The following is a 20,099-nucleotide window of genomic DNA, read 5'->3' as shown; positions in this document are numbered from 1 at the left end:
CTCCTTCCCTCTCCCTCCCCAACGTTCTCGTTAGCTTGTTGGCTTGCTAGACCTTCTGTTCTTTAAAATGAAAAGCTAGCTTACCTCAAATAATCTTGTTTCCATTTGGAAACCAATGATTTTGTGTTTTAGAACGGACGGCCCTCCCCTCACCACTCCCTACCTTGGCCTGGTGTCCTTGAGACATGCCGTCTTTGCTTAGTCGTGTGTTGGCTGCTTTGAGCAGGAACAAGGCCCCCAGGCCCCGAGGTGGGAAGGAAGGATTGGATGCTGCTGCCCTCCTCCCCACTTTAGCATGTAGGGGCCAGTCCACCTCTTCCAGCAGGGTCCTGCCGAGTTACCGTAGCAACTAGCAACTCCAGGGTACCGCAACAGACAATGGCTCAGTGAACCGACATGTGGGGGTGATGCAGGGGTTTTAGCCTGGCCAGATGACCCAGAGTTGAGCTTCAAATGCTAGAGGAGAAGGGAAGAAACAGGATGGATGGGTGATTTAAGGAACCGGCAGGAGTCTGAGTCACATAGAGAAGCCGCTGAAGGAGTTAGAGCAGGTTATCTCTGTTCCAGTCACCCCCTTCCAGTCCCATCCCACTTCTGTTTCAAACTAAAGCTCCCACCTTGAACGCTGGCCCTTTGTTAGAACAAAGCAAAACATATCTTTAGACAACAGTGTTAAAATGAGCCTCAAATATATGTGGATGAGATCTCTAAGAAGAGGGTCTTCTGGTTTTGATTTTTAAAGAAGAGTATCCTAGTAAGATATTAAAAAAAAGATTTAAAAAAGTTTTTAAAAAGGAAACCTATGCTATTTAAATTGGAGCCCAGTTGTAACTTGGTAAAGGCAAGCTTCTGTACCTTTGTTATAATTAATTGTATACCTGTGTATGTAAATATAAGGCATTCCTATTTTGCAGTTCAGAACAAAAAAAAACTTATTTGTAATATAGAATAAAGTTTATTAAAAAATAATAAAAATGCAGTTTGGGATTTTGGGTCTCTCTATGTGACTGGCTGGGAGGGGCTGGGGGAGAAGGCTGGCTATAAGATGGCAACAGCTTCCAGCATGCAGACACATGTCTGGCACCTTCTCTCTGCAGTTGTGTGACATCTAAACTCAACCGCCAGAGATGCGTCCTTCTACTTAAGACTCTGTTCTCAGTTGCAAAGCAGCCATCCCGAGGTGGCAACACTTCAAGCCAGGGACAGTAAACATGTTACTAGTCAGTGCTGTTAGGAGACAACGCTTTCCTACGCAGCCCAGTCAGTCCCAGAATCCCTCTCAACGCAGCCCTCCAGGAACTTGCTACTTGCCCATTAGAGTTAGCTCTGGGGATGACACAAGCATTGCCATCTCTGCTTCAGGTCTTCCTGGCAAGCGACACCTTTGTGACCAATGATTCCATCAGCTTACTTCCCCTGGTATGTTGATGGAGAGTGAAGATCTTGAATCCAACTGTGTTCCTGGGGTAGAGTGGGTTAGGGAGAAAGAATGAAAAGAGTGGCAGTGAGGAGGGCCAGAGGGAAGGAGCCCATGCCGCTACCTGCCTTGCACGCCCATCTAAGGCCCACGCTGCTCAGAGGTGGGGGGTGGGGAGCCAGTGCCACTGGCATGACACAGAGAGCCCTGGCCCAGGAACCAGGACCTCTGCAGGTTCTGCTGTTGGCTCACCTGGCCACCTTGGGCAGATCTGTCCACGTTTTAAGCCTCGGGTCAGCAGGTGGAGGACAGTGGGCTGAATGACTCCATGAATATTCCAGCATCCTTCTTATTCAAAGGGAAAGCCATGAGAGAAGCAAATCAGGAGAGAAGCAGGATAAAGAACAGGAGGCAGAAACATTGAAAGGGGAAGACTCAAGAGGGAAGCAAGAAAGGAAGGAGGAGTATGGGGTGGGGACAACGGGGAGGGGTGAGGCAGATGCTAGGACACAAATGCTGATGAAACTTCAGGCAAATTCCACTCTTCTGCCTCCCTGCTGCCCCCACCCACCCACCCACCCATAAGCTCCTCCAGCCTTCACACCCTGATATGTGCATGGGGAAGAGTTCACCCAGGATGGGACCCCTGGAGGGCACAGAGAGAAGGGTCAGGAAGTGGCCTGGGGAATGTCCACAAGGGTCCTTCCTGGCCTTGCTCTCAGCACTGTCCCACCTTCCAGAGGCGATTTCTTCTGAGATACGAGGGAGCTCCTGAGGAGAGAGCATCCCTCAGTCTGAGATGGAGAATCCATGGCCTCTGGAGGCACCATCAGCATGGCCGGCCACAGGACGATGTACAGCGTGGAGTGACTGTCGAATGGACGGGGCACCTGTGAGGGAAAACTGAGGTCCCTCAAGACCTAGAACAAACCAAATGGATTGAAATCAACCAGAGTGGTAGTTTTTTGTTTTTTGGTTTTTTTTTTTCCTTCTTAGTAGATCAGGCTTACAAGGAAAGTATAGTTCAGGAACAGGAAGGAGATGTTCTTCCCTTCTCCTAAATAAAGACTCAGATTGAGTGGGGACAGTGATGTCACTCTGAAGGTGCACATTGAAACTGAACAACAAAGTTTCCACCAGGGCCTCAGATTCCCTTACCTATCTGAGCTCAAACTTTGTCAGAACCAACCACCATGACCTTGAGCAGGCTGCTTCTCTTGTATTTTGTTTACTTAGCCACAAAATAAAGATGGTTCTACTTATACTACAAAGCCCAGAAGACTGGGGCAGGTCGATTTAGACAACTGAAATGAAAAAGACCCCATGTGCTATGAAGGCTCATACATGCATGCAGTGTTATTATTAGTCATACAAATGATACTCTACAGGCCGAGCATGGTGGCTCATGCCTGTAATCTCAACACTTTGAGAGGCTAAGGTGGGTAGATCACTTAAGGTGAGGAGTTCGAGACCAGCCTGGCCAACATAGTAAAACCCCATCTCTACTAAAAATACAAAAATTAGCCTGGCGTGGTGGTAGGCACCTGTAATCCCAGCTACTCAGGAGGCTGAGGCAGGAGAATCACTTGAACCCAGGAGGCAGAGGTTGCAGTGAGCCAAGATTGAACCACTGCACTCCAGCCTGGGGGACAGAGCAAGACTCCATCTCACAAAACAAAACAAAACAAAACAGAAACTGTACAAAGAAGAGTGGGCCCATCCTGGAGCTTTAATAACAAATTTAGAATAATGCCTAATTTACCCATTGCAAAATAAGTAAATATCTAACACCTTATGAAATCGTTTACTTTTTGTGGTCATTAGACTAGAGATCTTTGATTTTTTTTCCCCCAAGACACAGTCCTGCTTTATTGCCTAGTTGGAGTGCAGTGGCATGATCTCGGCTCACTGCAACCTCCACCTCCTGGGTTCAAGCAGTTCTCGTACCTCAGCCTCCCAGGTAGCTGGGATTACAGGTGTGTGCCACCAGGCCAAGCTATTTTTTTTTTTTTTTTTTTTTTGTATTTTTAGTAGAGATGGGATTTCGCCATGTTGACCAGGCTGGTCTTGAACTCCTGACCTCAAGTGATTACTCTCCCTCGCCCTCTCAAAGTGCTGGGATTATAGGCATGAGCCACCGTGCCCAGCTGACTGTGAGATCCTTAAAGGCAGAGACCACATCTCAGTTGAATTTGAAATTACCCTAGCTTAGCACAGTGACCCACTCAGAGAGATTGCTCAATCAACTATGAATGGAGGGAGAGGGACAGAAAGCAAGAGTCAGTGAAAGCAGTCAGCTACAAAGTTGGCCACTGGGTAGTCTCCCAACTGTGACTCCATTACCTTCAAAATCAGGCCGCTCGCCCTCTCCTATAAATGGTTTATCTTTAGAAAACTAATTCCTTGAGTTGCAGCTAGTGGCTATCTTTTACAGGTAAAGAGAGATGGTGTTGTAGTCAAAATCTCTCCCTGGATTAGTAGAGCTGCTCCTAACGGAGCAGAGTAAATGCAGGCAGATGCAGGTCACTTCTGCACCATCACTTTCTCTAAACCTGCCTCACTTTTCTCTTAGCAGAACTCCTACCTTGAACACTGAGCCAGAGCCTGCAGGGCTGCTGAGGGTATCCATTTATGAGCCAAGGCTCATAAATGACGCTGGACCCAGGCAGAGGAGGTAGGGCCCAGTCAGAGGAGGTTAGACCCAGGCATAGGAATATCTGGTAGGTTATATCACAGTTCAACAATAGCTATTTCCCCTTCTTGAAGGAGTACAGTTTCCCACCCCAATAAAGTTCAGGTGACCCAGCAACTTGGTTTGGGCCAATGGAATATGAGTGCTAGTGGTGTGGTCACTTGTAATGCTCCAGAGAGCAGCAGCCTGAATCACAGAGTGAGGACAATGACAGCACAGAGCAAAGCCACTGGATGATAGCATGGTTGTGTAGTATGAGTAAAAAATAAAACTTTGCTGCTTTAAGTCACTAAGGTACGAGGCTGTTTGTTACTGTTGCATAGCCAAGACTATCTTGACTGCTATAGGGTATAAGGGATTTAACCTAATAGGTGGCCCCTCAGTTCATAATGAATGTATGAAATCTCACATTTCACCTACGGAGACGTATTCTTTTGACCTAAAGCCTTCTTTAAAAAGGACACTGTTGACTATTTACACTCAATATGAAGCATTTTGTGGAAGGTCCTAATTTTCCTGAACTAGCTTTGGGTCAGATTAGGGAAGAAAGGGAAGACTAAAGAGGAGGAGAGGTGGAAAAAGGCAGTGCAAATCTACAGAGTTAGGAAAGAAGGAAGTGGAAGGAGGGGAAGTATCGAGGCGAGAAATGGGGAGGATTTGGAGGGTGAGAGAAAGGACCTGCCTTTTGCCAACTCTGTGCCAGGCGTGTGCTGCCTGGTTCCCACACCACCTGCTGTGGTGAAGAGTTTTCAGGCCCAAGTGAAAGTCATGGCATTAACATCCCACAGTGCCCTAGGAGAAACAATTTATTATCTAGGAATGAATACAACCACGGTTGTTTAAAAATATAACCTATAGTTTTCTATATGCCTTGGTTTTGATCAATGATCAATTTACCAGGAAAACAGAGAACCCATCCTTAGGGGATACAGACCATATTCTCAGCACTGGTCCTTGATCAAGATGGCAGCTGCCTTCGAAAGCCATAAACGACAGCTTCTGGTGATGCCTAGAAGGATGCTGGCTGATTCTAATGAAGGCCTGATGATCCCTCTAAGATGCAGGAGAGGAAGAAGTCATGCTCCTCATGCACATACACGCAGAAGAGGGGTCCTTCTTATCCCTGCTCCACATCCAAGTCCAGACCAGACCAGCCACTGTATCACTCACCTTCCAAGTTCCTCCTCATTACCTGTTTAAGTCTCTCCAAACTCCAGCAATGCAGAGTCAGGGCTTGGGGTAGAAAGAAACAGAGGCCCTGGGAGAGGTGGCTGGCAGGTCAGTAGGGATGTGTGCTCCCCCTGATTCATTAGGATCACATCCCTCACCATAGGAAACATCCTGTTTCCTTAACTAAAAGGTCATTGGCTGTGCTGAACTACCCCAACTCCACAGTACCCTGCCAATCCTTCCTTCTGCTTTGGTTTGCCTGCTGTTTTGTGAATTTCTGTGGGCAATGCAGGCTGGAGATGCCACTGACTCAGAGTTGTGTGAGCAGCCCCCTGTGCAGACAGCTAGGACTTCTACTCCTAGGACCCGTTCTCCATCCCCCTTTTGTATCTGGAATATACTGTCTACATAGTGTGATGGTGAAGACCATGGCCTGGTTCAGACTCTGCCCTTCTCTGGCCAGTTTTTACCTGGAGTTCCCAGCTGTCTCTAAATCATGGCTTCCTCACCTGTAAAGATGAGAATAATAATGCAGGGCTGCTGAGGATATCCTCATACAGTTCTTGTGAGGATGAAGTGAGGCAAGGATTACAAAGCACTTAGAGCAGGTCCTGCCACCCTGTAAGTTTGTGACAGATGGTAGCTTTTACTATTGTGTAGCAGGCTTCCGAACACTCCACATGTGATCTCTTTAACCCTTGCTCATGGGACAACACCAAGCACATAGTAGTTGCCCTATAAATGTTTTGTAAAAGAACGAGTAAAGTAGGTACAAGAATTTCTCAACTGCCCAAGTCTTGAAATACACATGTAAATAGAACATAGCTTTCCAAAAAAGTACAAAAATAGATAACTAAAAATTATAAGAGCCTGATTTCCCCCTAAAAGCAGAGGTGAGACAAGGGTTTGTGAGCAGGGGGCTTATTTTGGGAAGCGGTCCTGAGCAAGAGGAGTGGAAGGTAGGGAAGTGAGGACAAGCCAGTTCTAGGGGATATTTTCAAGCTGGGTCTCACTGTGGGGGCCGGGACTCTGACCCCTCTCGTACCTTCTAATAATGTAGAATGCATCTCAGAAACCATCCACTGGCTCCCACTCCCCACTGCAGAAAGCTTCCCTGGGCTGTTGATTCCTAACACTTCTAAGTTTGCAAGTGAGTTGGAAAAACTGAGTGGTTTCTCCCAGGCACCCCCGCCCTCCATGGTAGGAGCAGACGAGCCCTGGGGCAAGAGGTAAGGAGAGTGCAGTGTCCCTGAAGCAGACACTATCAGGCTCCATGTGCATGCCACCTGGTTGCTGTGGCAACAGCTGGGGTGGAAGGCGGGTCCAGAGGGTATGTATGTGACCGAGTGCAAGGGAAGTCTACAACACAATATGTAATCCTTTAAAACCCTTCGTTCTAGATCAGTAAGATTAAAGTCATTTCAAAAACTTTTTTTTTTCTTTTTTTTTTTTGGTAAGAGTCCCCAGTTCTTTTCTTCTACCTCCTCATTTTTCCACTACTTTCATCACCGGCTACAGTGATTGCCTTTTCTCCTCCTTTCCATTATTCACAACAAAGCCAAGTTTTTGTTCCACCTTGAAAGTTATGACATGTGGGAGATAAGTAAAGGATGTCAAGGTGAACCAGACTCGTGGATGTTGGTGAGGGCTGGACAAGCCCATTGGTTCTGTGACTCATCAAATTCACACATGACTTCTGGGGTGGGACGTGATACTATTTAACCTTTCCCAGCACTGTCTGCCTTTCTCGGCTGTGCCATCCAATTAGCACCTTATCTTGGGTGGCCTTAGCCTTTCATTGCCTGTAATGCACCACTCAGCACTTTATTTTAATAGAATCAATGCTGATACGTATGTGATAATTTTATCCCGTAATAATTTCACCTTTTTATGTCCTGTCTCCTTAACTCAGAAATAGACCAGGTCTTCTATTTCTTTTATTCTGAACTCAATGCTGGATACACAGTAATTAGATGAATGCTCAAGTTTTACATGAACTGTATATGTCTTTATTACTCATTCAAACATGTCAGCCCATTAACAAAACTCGCGCAGGGGTGTAATAATTATGAAATCCAGTTATTTATATTTTTACCAACTTTCAGTCACATATAAGGCGTAGATTTCACTCCCCCTGCCCCACTAATTTTATTGCTTTGAAGGTATATTTGCCAAGGTACAAGGATGGAACAAAGTTTATTTAAATATAAGCATTTGATGTCTAGGCCTCCATTCATACCCTCACCCTCTGCAGCTCTGCAAATATCAGGACTGGTCTAACTATGATTCAAGGTCTCCATGCATAAAGTAGGGAAATATCTGCACTTAATGAGCTTTTACTTGACTTAGAATCTCCTTCTCTGTCTCTTGGCAGGATGACACCTAGTCCATCTAGGAAGAGGGTTAACATTTCCAGTTTTTCAGGGTCATCAGTTCTGTCTACAATATTCATTGCATAGGAATTCATGCAGTGGATCATGATTTACCTTATGGAGAAACATCTCCTGAACTAGATAAGATCAACAGCTTCAGGCCATCAGTATTTGAACCTTAGGAGAGCTTTTAGAGACCCTCCCTCCCTTGCAAAAGTTCAGCTTATTACTCATTTATCTCTGCAGCCCCTTCATCACCTATGTTCCAAAGCTATAAATGGATAGGCCTGTCCAACCAAATGTCATTGACCATTGTTTTCTTTATAGCGCTGGGCCACAAGACCAGGTATGTAAAGAAGATCATGTAATAAAATCAAGCTGATACTGAAGGCAAGTTTTTCCTAAGTGATCTTAGTCTGCTGTAGTCTATCAATTAAAAAAAAAATTAGGTCCCTTAGGAAATGGGATGTTGATAAGACACTTGGAAGAGATAAAGAAGACAATACAAATGTTGGGTGAGATTGTAAACCCTGATTTCCAGTTACCCCTTGTCCAAGAGTCATCACCTCCCAGGACACAAAAGGATTTCCTCAGAGAGATGATGTCTGTGTCACTCACATACATTACTTGCATTCAATTCTCAGGATCCAGTTCTAGTCTACAGTTATCATTATTGTACCCATTTTATAGATAAATACACTGAGACTTAAAATAATAATTGAACTCCAGTTCCACAAATGGAAAGTAATAGAGATCATAGAGCGGGGTTGTAAGCCCAGGTTTCTCTGATTCCAAAACCTACGCTCTTAATGATTGTGCTGAACTATGACAAACAATAAACAAGTCCATCCATCAGTCTCTCTCTCTGTCTTTTACTGTCTCTCTCTCTATTTCTCTCTCTCTCTTTTACTGATGGATGGATTATCATCATAGTGTTACTGGAAAGGGGTCCCAATCCACACCCCAAGATAGGGTTCTTGGATCTTGTGCAAGAAAGAATTCAGGGCAAATCCCTAAAGGGAAAGCAAGTTTATTAGGAAAGTAAAAGAATAAAGAATGGCTACTCCATAGAGCAGCCCTGAGGGCTGCTGGTTGCCTACTTTTATGGTTATTTCTTGACACTATGCTAAACAAGGGGTGGATTATTCATGCCTCCCCCTTTTAGACCATATAGGGTAACTTCCTGATGTTGCCATGGCATTTGTACACTGTCATGGTGCTGATGGGAGTGTAGCAGTGAGGACAACCAGAGGTCACCCTTGTGGCCACCTTGGTTTTAATGGGGTTTAGCCGACTTCTTTACTGCAATCTGTTTTATCAGCAGGATCTTTATGACCTGTATTTTGTGCTGACCTCCTATCTCATCCTGTGACTTAGAATGCCTTAACTGTCTTGGAATGCAGCCTGATAGGTCTCAGCCTCATTTCACCCAGCCCGTATTCAAGATGGAGTTGCTCTGGTTCAAACACCTCTGACAATAGCAAAGGACATTGTAAAGAAAATGACTAGGGGTAGGCATTGGATTGCAACTGCAAGCTACAGCAGGGAGAGAAGAATAGAAATTGAGGGATTCAGCCAGCAGATTTAGGGACTGCTGTGCACAGGATGGGGCACCAGGCAGCCATGCTTGTGGGATGCACTGCAGATACAGAGGGATCTGGATTTAAGTCTCCAGTACAGTACTTAGCATGTGTGTGTGGCTGGAGAGAAGTTGATTTTGATCACTTTGCCTCACTCCCCTCATCTATGAAGTGGAAATAATTTGTGACAAGTTGTGGGGATTCAGCATGATAAAGTGCACCATGCCCGACTCAGTCAGCGCTCCTCAGGAAAGGCAGCTTTGTTTTTTTTTCTTTTTTGAGGCGGAGTCTCGTTCTGTCCCCCAGGCTGGAGTGCAGTGGCGCAAAAGGCAGCCCTTTTACAGTGCCTCACTGACTTGCCATTAGAACCCACTTCCTGGGGCCTTTTCTTCATCCTGGACATGCCGGAGGCCACCGCTAGGGCCAGTGGGGAGGTGGGCATATTGGTAACAAACTTCCCCTCTGGCCATAGGCATATCTTCCCCACCTGCAGGAAGACCCCAGCTCCTTCAGCGAACCATTTGCCCTCAGGCTGTGAGCTCTTCTGAGGCCTCAAGAGTATCTGTCAGCTCCCTGAGGAGAGGTTGGCGGTCACCATTTTGTACAGTGGCAAACTAGAGACATGGCCCTGACAAGGAAGTGGTAGCAGGGCGTCTTCATGCTACCCCACCCCACCCAGGAGGGGTCCAGTGTGTGTCCTTGCTGTGCGGTTCCACAGCATCCCGTGGAATGGGACACTCACACAAGCCTTCTATCCAGCAGCTCAGCTCACCTCTTCAGCCTCAGCTCCTTGTCACTCTGACAAGCCTCACAGAATCCCTAACACGGAGGCCTGGCTGCCCATACCTAGCTCAAAAACATTGCCTCGGCCTCCCTTCAGCTCCCCTGAGGCCTCTGCCAGGTCAGCCTCTCATTGCTGTCACCCAGATTGGCCTCCCCTGGGGGCCCTGCCTGACAGCTGAGGCCAGGCTGGAGGAAAGAGCAGGTCCCAGTGAGTTATGAGGCTGTAATTCCATCACGGGCTTCTGGAGAGATCGTAAACTCATGTCCCAAGTCTCCCCGGTCCCAGAGCCCGTTTTCTCCTCAGAGTGATTTATGAGCCTATAATTCTGAGATGGGACTGCTTCTTATTTCGCATAATCCAAATATTTTCATAAAGCAGCATCTTTCTTTCTCCTGGCCTCTAGTTTTCTTCTTCGGAGCTAAAGAGCTGCAACAGCGTCATCCAGTGGCTGAACCCCAGGGTGGGCCACCCGATGGATTCACCCATCACACCCCTTTTGAGATGGCTGTGGAAACCCAAGTCATGCCTGAAACCAAGTGGATATGGAGGGCCTCTCTGGGGGTTCTGGGACATGCAGATATGAGCCAAGAGGGATTTACACAGCTTTGATTTCTGCATCATTAGTTGACAAGCATTTGCCGGGCTCCACTTGTGTGGTGCTCTCTGCAGACCCTGTGAGCCACATTGCCAAGCCCAAGCTCCTTGCTGTGGCCATATTTCTGCCCTTCACATGCCAAAGACCATGTGTGACTGTGGTCACCCTCAACAAGGCCCCGCCTGGCCCAACACACCACCCTGAGGCCAATGGAACATAACGTTTATTACCTGACATTACAGCTTCTGTGTACACTTTTAATGTCAGTCTCTCGCACTGGAATATAATAAGCTCCACGATTGTGGGGATGTTGCCTGGTTGGGCTCTCCTGTATTATCTAGCCCCAAGCAGAAGTATTTGTTGGTTAAAGCATGAAGGAGAGAGCCAATGAGTGATATGTGAGGCAGCTGAGTGGTCCACAGCGTTGGCCTCAATAGATGACAGAGACACACAGGCTTGCTGGGGACATCCAAGTCCCAAGCTTGAGCATCAGTGGTGGTAGGGCTGGTACAGACACTTTCCTGCCATTTTTTCCTTTTCCCTAGCTTTCCTTTGGGTGGAGGCCCATAGTCAGGGGTTTCACGGAAAGAGAAACAAGTGAAAATTCTTGGAGCTCACATTGGAATGGGGCCAGAGAGTGGGACATCTGAATGGTAATCATCCTACCAACTGTGCCGAAGGCCCCTTCTCAGCCTGCTAGGTGCCCTTCATGGGAGGCTACCATGGTGATGTGCCATTACTGCAGCCTAAGGACCTCTGCCCCGGGATAGAGACAACCACTAGGACTGCAGCTATGTGAGTAGAAGCTGCCCTCTAGCCCAGAACCTCTCTGGGACCCGGCTCTTCCTCCCCTCCCTCCCTGCTTCCTGACTTCTACCAGTGCACGGCTTTTCCCTTTAAGATCTGCTCACGTTCTCCTCAGTGGTGGCTGGTAACTATGGAAACTACAATTAGGCTGTTTTGCTCCATGTCTCTAAAAATTGCCAAGTGCAGGCAGCAGCAGCCCCTGACTTATGACAGGCCCCACCCAAGCTCTTCTGCAGGTTCTTTTAGGACACACCTTTGCTGGGCCAAAGACTACCTGTGAAGAAGGACCAGTTTCTCTTCTTAGACATTTCCAATTCATCACAGTTCAATGTTTTTGTAAATGCAATGAAAACATATTAGAAATGAAATGGAAAAAAGATATACAACATTCAAGTCCCACTAATTGTGACAAATTTAATAGACATAAGATTACTCATTAGAATTGCCACAAAAAGTTTCTCAAAATTGCTCTCCATTTTTGTACTAAATTATCCTAGGTCAGCACCAGTGTGTAGACAGGCTCCAGGCCCGGACCATCCTTTGAATAGCTCTAGTCTAGAGTCACACCCAGGGCCAAGCCTGCTGACCTTGTCCAGCTGGGGCCTGTACCCAAGGATGCCTCAAGATGGAAGGTGGGGCTTCTCTAGGGGCCTCTGACAACCTACAGAAATGTCTGCACTTGACTTGAGCAAAACTGTATGATGGAAGCAGCTGCAGAGGCTTGGCCATGCCTGGAAGTCCTCCCCAACAGCCAGGAATCTGCATCACATCTGGTGGCACAGGACAGAGGTCACTCAGAGGGGACCTCAGTGAGCCTGCGCTGTGCCACAATTCACCAAATAACCCTACCGCTTTCTTCATGCCTTCTACCAAAACAAAGATTACTGTTTGTATAAACTAGATGGACATTCATCTTTTTTTTTAACCTGATCTCTGAGTTTCCTTCCCATTTTATAAAATTGAAGTACACTTTTTTTTGTACACTAAAGCACATACATGTTAAGAATACAGGCTAGCGCTTTGGGAGCTCAGGCAGGAGGATCACTTGAGGCTAGGAGTTTGAGATACGCCTGGGAAATATAATGAGACATTATCTCAAAAAAATAACTTTTTTTTTAGCCAGGTGTAGTGGCATATGCCTGTAGTCCTAGCTACTTGGGAGGTTAAGATAGGAGGATCACTTGAGCCCAGGAGTTCAAGGTTACAGTGAGCTGTGATTGCACCACTAAACTCCAGCCTAGGTGACAAAATGAGACCCTATCTCAAAAAAAATAAAAAGAAAGAAAGAAAAGAAAAGAAAAAAAGAAGGAGGGAGGGAGGAAGGACAGACGAAGAATTTTTACACATTGATACCACTTAGATCAAAATATAGAAAACTGGCCAGGCCGGTAACCCCAGCACTCTGGGAGGCCAAGGTGGGCAGGTAACTTGAGCTCAGGAGTTCAAGATCAGCTTAGGCAACATGGTGAAACCCTGTCTCTACCAAAAATACAAAAAAATTAGCTGGGTTTCATTGTGTGTGCCCATAGTCCCAACGACATGGGAGGCTGAAATGAAAGAATCGCTTAGGCCTGGGAGGCGGAGGCTGCTGTGAGCAGAGCCTGGGGGACAGAGTGAGAACTCCTCTCAAAAAAAAATAAATAGAAAATCTCCATCACCTCCCCCGAAAAATTCCCTTATGCCTCTTCCTAGTAAATACTGACTCTCCCACCCCACCCCACAAGCTAACTACTATTCTGATTTCTATCACCATAAGTTAGTTTTATACGGACTTTGTATAAATAGGATCAAATAGTGTGCACTCCAGTTTTTTACGCCTTTCATTCAATGTAATGTCTGTGAGACTGACCTGTGTTATGGGCTGGTGTCACTGGGCTCTTTCTTAATTCGCGTTGTATTCTATTGCATCTGTGAACACTCCTGTAGAGCATTTTTAGTGCACATAGATTTCATTTCCTTCAGGCAAATATCTAATAGGGGAATTGCTGGATCACAGAGTAGGCATATGTTTAGGTTTTTAAGCAGACACTGTCACATAGTTTTCTAAAGTGACTGAACAAATTGACACTTCCATCAGCAATGTGCTGCTTGGAATTCCGGTTGCTCCCCATCTCTGCCACACTTGATTTTATCAGTCCTTTTCACATTAGCCATTCTAGTGGATGGGTAATGCTATCTCATCATGGTTTTAATTCACATTTCTCTGATAAATAATGATGTAAAGGACCTTTTCACGTGATTGTTGGCCACCTGGGTATTCTCTTTGAAAAAGTACCTTGTTTAGCTCTTTCATCCTTTTAAGAAAATTGGTTTCCTTACCGGATGTGTGATTCATAGCTTCTTCTAGTCCTCAGATTGACTGTTTACTTTCCACATGATGACTTTTGATGAAAGAAAGCTATTATTTTCACATAGTCCAATGTAGCCATCACTCCCTCCACTTATGGTCAGTGTTTTTTCTGTTCTGTTTAAATACTTTTTGCAATACTCCCAAGATTATAAAGATATTCTTTGTTTTCTCCCAGATACTTGTTTTATCTCTCACGTATGTCTAAAATCCACCTAAATTAATTTTTGCATATGTTGTGAGGTAGAAGATGCAGCTCATTTGTTTGCCATTTGGGTATCAATGACTCCAGTACTACTTATTTAAAAAGACCACGTTTTCTGCACTTAATTGTGGTAGATTCTTTGTTGTAAATCTTGTGACCATCCATCTGTGAGTCTTTTTCTGAATTCTTTATTCTGTTTTATTGATTGGTCTATTTGTCTCTCCTTGAGCCAGTATCATACTGTCTTAATTATCATAACCCTGTAGTAAGTTTCAAAAATCTTTTAATTTCTCTCATCAATGGTTTACAGTTTCCAGTGTAGAGATCTTGCACATCTTTTATTGGATTTATTCAATGCTACTGCAAATACAATTTTTTATTATGGTACGAAATATATAACATAATATTTACTATCTTAGCCATTTTAAGTGTATAGTGCAGTTGGATAACTATATGCATATTGCTGTGAAATGGATCTCTAGAACTTTTTAATCTTGCATAACTGAAATTCTATACCCACTGAACAGTAGTTCTCCATCTCTTCTCCTCCTCTCATTCCTGGTAACCATTCTACTTTCTGTTTCTATGGCTCTATTTTAGATACCTTGCATAAGTAGGGTTATGAAGTATTTGTCTTTCTGTGACTGACTCATTTCACTTAGCATAATGTCCTCAAGGTTAATCCATGTTGTAATGTATGACAGCAGGATTTTCTTCTACTTCTCTTTTTTTTTTTTTTTTTGAAATAGAGTCTTGCTCTGTCACCCAGGCTAGAGTGCAGTGGTACGATCTCAGCTCACTGCAACCTCCGCCTCCTGGGTTCAAGCGATTCTCCTGCCTTAGCCTCCTGAGTAGCTAGGACTACAGGAATGCACCACCATGCCTGGTTAAGTTTTTGTATTTTTAGTAGAGATGGGGCTTCACCATGTTGGCCATGCTGGTCTCAAACTCCTGACCTCAAGCAATCTGCCCCCCCCCCCCAGCCTCCCAAAGTACTGGGATTACAGGCGTGAGCCACTGCGCCAGGCAGATTTTCTTAATTTTTAATGCCAGATAATAGTCCATTGTATGTCTATGCCACATTTTCTTTATCCATTCATCCATCAATGGAAATTATGGTTGCTTCCACCTCTTGGCTATTGTAAATAATGCTGCAATGAACATGGATATGCAAGTATCTTTTTGAGATCCTGTTTTCAATTCTTGTGAATATATACCCAGAAATGGGATTGCTGGGTCATATGGTAATTCTAACTTTGATTTTTTTGAGGAACCTGTATACTGTTTTCCATAGCAGCAGCACCATTTTATATTTCCTATCAATAAATGGCATTTTAAAAATCTCACCATCCAATTGTTTGTTGCTATAACTAGAAATACAATTAGCATTTTGTCTATCAACCTTGCATATACTGATAATTGCTAAATTCAGTTTTTAATTTTAATAGTTTGTAGATTCATTGGGATTGTCTATGTATACAATCATGACATCTGTGAATCAAGATGGCTTTACTGGTTCATTTCCAATATGTACATATTTTATTTCTTTTTCTTGCCTTATTGAAATAGTGAGGACCTCTACCACAATGTTGAACAGAAGTGGTGATAGGGTACATCTTTGTCCTTTTCCTAAGTTTACGAAATTTCCCACTCCATGAGCCTTGTTGAGAAGCAGAGCCTGCCTCCTACCTAGGAGCTGAAATGCCAGATTCTTATTTTCCTGACTTTCTTTGCAGCTAAGGCATTAATTCAGTCAGTATCCCCATGGGAAACAGAGGACAGTATCCCCATGGGAAACAGAGTTCATTGAGATGGGATTCTGAAGAGAAGGTAACAAAGGGCTATTCATACAGAAGTGGGCAGGATTAAGGGAACCAATAAAGGATGTCAAGGCATTCAGAGACTAACAATAGTAGGAAGCGACTTCCATGCCCATACCTGGAAGAGGCAAGGTGAGAAAACGGTGTTACTCAAGGCTTGTGAGTTTGGAGCCCTAGAAGAGGACCACTCAACAGGAGCTGAAATCTTGGAAAGAAGCAGGTACTGCCAGAAAAGCTGCCCTGAGTTAGAAGGGAGTAAGTAGGGACAGAAATACCCTGGCTCCTCTCTTCTCTCATCCTCCAGTCTCCTACTGGTACCTCCCATTGCTCCAACCAAATGGAAACCCAAGAGCAAGGGAGCCTGGGTGGAGCAGTCCATGGAGATTAGCCCCTGGGGCATGAGAAGCCTAGACAAGGATGTGGAATACATGGGAGTGGGAAGGTAATGGGGATAACTGGCGTAGGCATGAACATGTGATCAAGGCTTGGCTAATCAGATGTATCCTTTGCAGACCACACATCAGAAGCTAGTGGTACAAATAAGCAGCAACCAAGAGGATTTGTTCAGGTTGTAGCAACAGAGACAGCACAGCGTCCAGGATGGGGGCCAGCAGTGTCATGAGGGCAAGTGAAGCATCTGTTGTAGCAATTCTGCAAGCTACCCAGTATCTGTTCAACAGCCTCCTCTTCTGTTTAAGTTATCCAGAGTTAAATTAGCTTTGTTGCAGCTAAGAACGTGATGGAAACATGCCCCAGTGTTAGGTAACTTATCTCCATGCTGAAAATATTTTTTAAAACCTCTCACTCTCTACCCCCTGATTCATACAACATTTACTGGTTACCCCACATGATCCCAGCCTAAGCCAAGACATCTCTATCATGCCTTGCTATATGTCCCACAAGAGGTGAAGGAGGCTGTGTTTTAGGGATTGTTAAGGCCACAAGATAAACATGGACCATCTTTCTTAGCATTTTACTTTAGAATTTTACTTTAAAACATTTCAAGAAAAATTAAGTAAATTTGCTAATAAATAAAAAAATTATATGGAAATAATCACATATATTATGGAATTGAATGCAAAACTTGCTGGACTTTTCAAAGCAAAACTGAAGCCTTCAAAGAATTTCCAGGCATATGGTTGTTCACAACTTGATACAAAATGTTAAGAAGAAGCATATTAGAGTCTCTGATCCCTCTGCCTGTGTTGTAGAAGATCTCTCCAGAACATCAAATTGCTTCGGGAATCTAGACTCCCCTTCAAAACACTACTGATAGAAAGAACAGCTAGTTATAATCTAACCATTAGAATTTAAATGCAAGTGCGGTATTTGAAATGGAAGAGCCTAACTGATCTTCGTTTATGTTTTTATTAATGTATTTTAAAAGGCTCAGTGAGAGTCTTGTGCTGAGCAGCCTGACCCTTGAATGCTGGGCTTCTATAAATAATGACAATAACTTTTGGCTGCTACCAATGGGGCAACACCCACCTGGCCCCTGTATTAGTGAAGGTTCTCCAGAGAAACAGAACCAATAGGTTTATTACAAGGAATTGGCTCACATGACCATGGAGATGAGGAGTTCTAAGATCTGCAGTCAACAAGCTGGAGACCCAGGAGTGCCTATCTGTCGCTCCAGTCCAAAAGCCAGCAGGCTTGGGAGCCAAGAGAGGCAGATGTTTCTGTTTGAGTTCCAAGGCAGGAAAAGACCAAGGAAAAGTCCAGCTCAAGGTAGCCAGCTGAGCACTGGCGTTCCCCTGTACTCAGCCCTTTTGTTCTATTCAGGTCTTCAATTGATTGAATGAGGCCCAGCCACATCAGGGAGTGTGGCCAATGCACTTTACTCAGTCTACAGGTTCAAATGTGAATCCCATCCAGAAACACCCTCACAGACACACCTAGAGTAAGGCTTCGCCAAATGTCTGGGCACCCCATGACCTAGTCAAGTGGACACATAAAATGAACCACACAGCCCTATAAATACAGAAGTCCCAGTGGCCCCCTTCCCCATGCACTCTGGAGAGGCAGCAGGACCCACAGCTAATCTAGGCTGCCTTTCATGTACCAGCCAAGACCCCCGGTAGAAGTGCTGTTTCTCCCCTGAACCCTGGAGGTCAAATCTTCTGTAAGCACTGTAGGCTGCCAAACAAGGATCATCCCCTTCCTCTCTACCACCAAGGTGAGGCCTAGGGTGACCCACTCATCCCAGTTCACCCACGCCTTTCCTGGTTTTAGCACTGCAAGTTTCGTGTCCTGGCAATCCAAGGCAAACCAGGATATTTGGTCACCCTAATGCAGCCTGATCCTGGAGGTGAGAAGCTGCCAACGTTTATATCCCTCTGGGCAAAGGACCCTTTCCTTTCTTCGTCCTTGGTATAGGGAAGAGAGGTGGGAACATGAAAGCTTGCTTTCTCACACCAGTTTGGTCTGTCATAAGTCTAAGGCCCAGTCATTTCAAGTAAAAAGAATAAGCTCTTAGTACTACCTCTAGACCTAAGAAGTTGGTTCTTAACCAAAGAAGCCCAGTCAATGAGGCAGAAACAGTGTGTGCTCCAGCTCCCTGACCATCTCCCTCAAGGACAAAACTGGTGCAGACTTCTTGGGCTGGAGGCAACGTGATAATTGTTCCCCAGGATCCTCCTAAGGTCTGCTGGTTCTTAGGATTTTGCGGGGGGTTCTCAAAGTGCTCTCACATTAGTACCTGCTTTATGGGATCCTTCCAATCAAACATAACCCTGAACAGAAGTTCAATGTTGATATCCTCATCAAAGAATATTTATCCTGTGCCAAGGGAGCTTCAGAGCCATGCAGTGTTTATCAAAAAAGGTTTGGTTCCTGGTCTGCCTGGACTCCCCCAATACAACCCCGATCCCACCCCAAGATAACACCACCACCAGACACACACTGAATGGGGCTCTGAGCAAAGCAGGGGAGAGGGGGTGAGAGTGAGAGACAGAGCAAGTTGGTGACTTGTTTTCCCCTCTTTCTCTTTGATCTCAGATAATTTGGGAGATAATATTATTGCTGTTGGTTTTTGTGTTTTCACAAATAGGATGTTGCCTGCTTGCACTCAGAGGCTCTCTCAACAAAGGGAAGACAGAGACCTGTGAATATACAATGAAGGCAGAAAATGCATCTGGCTCTTGTCTGTCTGGTGAGCCCACTGGGATGGAGCTGACGCCGGGCCATGCGGGAGCTGGGGAGCAGCCTGAAAGGAGATGCTTATGTCCAGCCTTCTTGCTGTGATGGAATTGTATCCTCCCCCTGCCCCGATCTGTACCACATTCTTGGGGCGATATAATTGATTATTAACTGTTGCTGTTGTTGTTCTTATTGAAAGGCAATACACATGCATGGTGCCCAATTCAAGAGGCACAAAAGGGTCTCCATTCTACTCATGTCCTCAGCCCCCACTTCCCTTCCCCAGAGGCAGCCAACACCATCGACTATCTTTTCTCCTTGCAGAGATAGCCTTTGAGCACTTTGTGATACAATGATCCAGCTGATGTTTGCAGCAGACACAGGCTTGAATTCAATAAACAATTGCTTGCAGATCCAAAGCCTGTCCAGCCACATGACAAAACCCCAGAAGCAGGGGTATTTTTGTGAGAGTTTTTTTTATTTTTTTGGTGGTGTGGGGGTAAGAACATGGAAGGCAGGGAGAGTCTATTGTCTCAAAGGAAAAAATAACAGTACCATAAGGAAAGAGAGAGAGAGGTAGGACAAGAGAACAAGATGGAGAGGAGAGAGACTGCTCTGTATTGAAGCACTCTATCATCTCAGCTCTCTCCCAAGGCATGATTCTGGAGTGTGAGTGCGCTGCTGCTTCCCAGGGACTGAGCTAGCATTGGCGAAGGACAGGCAGAAGCCATCCTACCATGGGTCCAGGCCTGGTGTGCCTCCCCTCCACCAGTGGCTTCCCCACCTCTGTGCTGGGGAGCTCACTAATTCACATGGCACTCCTAGAAAACTTGGAATTGCCTGAAAGGTTCTTCTCTTATTTATTTATTTATTTATTTATTTATTTATTTATTTAGAGACATAGTTTTGCTCTTGTTGCCTAAGTTCCCCCTCCCAGGTTAAAGGGATTCTCCTGCCTCAACTTCCAGAGTAGCTGAAATTACAGGCATACGCCACCACGCCCAGCTACTTTTCTGTATTTTTAGTAGAGATGGGGTTTCACCATGTTGGCCAGGCTGCTCTAGAACTCCTGACATCAGGTGATCCACCTGCCTCAGCCTCCCAAAGCACTGGGATTACAGGCCTGAGCCACCGTGCCCAGCCTATTTTTTAAAAATAGAATGATTGCATCG

General features: G+C 45.2%; 1 long non-coding RNA gene across 1 annotated transcript; it reads right to left on the bottom strand.

Moving 5' to 3' along the window:
* Positions 1-1,351: 1,351 nt before the first annotated feature.
* LOC123572291 (uncharacterized) lies at positions 1,352-2,273 on the bottom strand. The gene is made up of 3 exons (XR_006696719.3): positions 2,151-2,273; positions 1,670-1,762; positions 1,352-1,461 (listed from the first exon to the last, which is right to left on the bottom strand). It is a non-coding gene; the product is annotated as an uncharacterized lncRNA (long non-coding RNA).
* Positions 2,274-20,099: the final 17,826 nt, after the last annotated feature.

Source organism: Macaca fascicularis, chromosome 3 (assembly GCF_037993035.2).
Source record: "Macaca fascicularis isolate 582-1 chromosome 3, T2T-MFA8v1.1".
In the NCBI taxonomy this organism is placed as follows: Eukaryota; Metazoa; Chordata; class Mammalia; order Primates; family Cercopithecidae; genus Macaca; species Macaca fascicularis.
This window is presented reverse-complemented; position numbering and strand designations above follow the sequence as displayed.